Raw genomic sequence first — 1,018 nt, forward strand, 5'->3', positions numbered from 1 at the left:
CGAGGATGTTTACGAGACGATGAAGCGTGATATCGATCGATTCGACACGAGCGATTATCCCATAGACAACGCGTACAGTACTCCTCGCGCGAATAAAAAAGTGCCGGGTTTGAAGGACGAGAATAATGACGCGATAATGACGGAATTCGTCGGGCTCAGGGCGAAGATGTACGCGGTGAGAGTGGACGGTATGAGGGACACCAAAAAGATCAAGAGGATCAAGAGTAACGTCGTAGCGCGGACGATAACGTTCGATGATTACACGCGATGCCTGAACGAACATATCGAAATGACTCGTAGTCAGTCGCGCATATGATCGAGGCTGCACGAGGTATACACGTCCGAAACGAAAATCGCTCTAAGTCCGTACGACGACAAACGGCACATCGTACCGAATTCGACGGAGACACTACCGTGGGGACATTATCGGATACCGGTATAATGTATATATGCGTATGTGTTATATCTAAGTGTGTATGCATCGAGTGATACACGTATGTATGCGCGGCGTATGCATTAAATGTATCACAGTATTATAAGTATATGTATTATACGTTGCATGTTATGTATAATATATTAATTTTTATAATATTCAATATGTCTTTTTTACATTAATCAATCAATATATTGCATTTATGTCTTTTTATAATAATCAATATACTGCATTTTGTATGTATGCCAACTTTTTATACTGTTCCATATGTAAGGTAATTGTTTATACTGTGACGGGACATCCTTTTTTGGACCGTCCGTCACAAGGGATCTGCGGACCCGACCGCGGGCGGTAGTTTCGAGTCCTGTGTCCTTCCGATTTTCGGAGGCGGACGCGTGGCGCGGGCTGCGGGACTACGTTTGCGTGGCTCCCGCGCCCGAATACCGAGTACCGTTCGTAATCACTTTTTAGTCCGTAGCGATCTCGATTATTTAATCTAGCGTATCGGCGGCTCCCGGAGACCTTGTAATATTTCACCCGTCTCACCGACGTCGCTGCAGCCACAGGAAGGACCACCAGGACGGA

The 1,018-nt window shown here is 45.8% G+C and overlaps 1 pseudogene; it reads left to right on the plus strand.

Moving 5' to 3' along the window:
• LOC105457014 overlaps positions 1-316 on the plus strand; it is a 2,675-nt pseudogene extending 2,359 nt beyond the window's left edge.
• The last annotated feature ends 702 nt before the right edge of the window (positions 317-1,018 follow it).

The sequence above is a fragment of the Wasmannia auropunctata genome, unplaced genomic scaffold, assembly GCF_000956235.1.
Source record: "Wasmannia auropunctata unplaced genomic scaffold, wasmannia.A_1.0 LD336106.1, whole genome shotgun sequence".
NCBI classification, from domain to species: domain Eukaryota; kingdom Metazoa; phylum Arthropoda; class Insecta; order Hymenoptera; family Formicidae; genus Wasmannia; species Wasmannia auropunctata.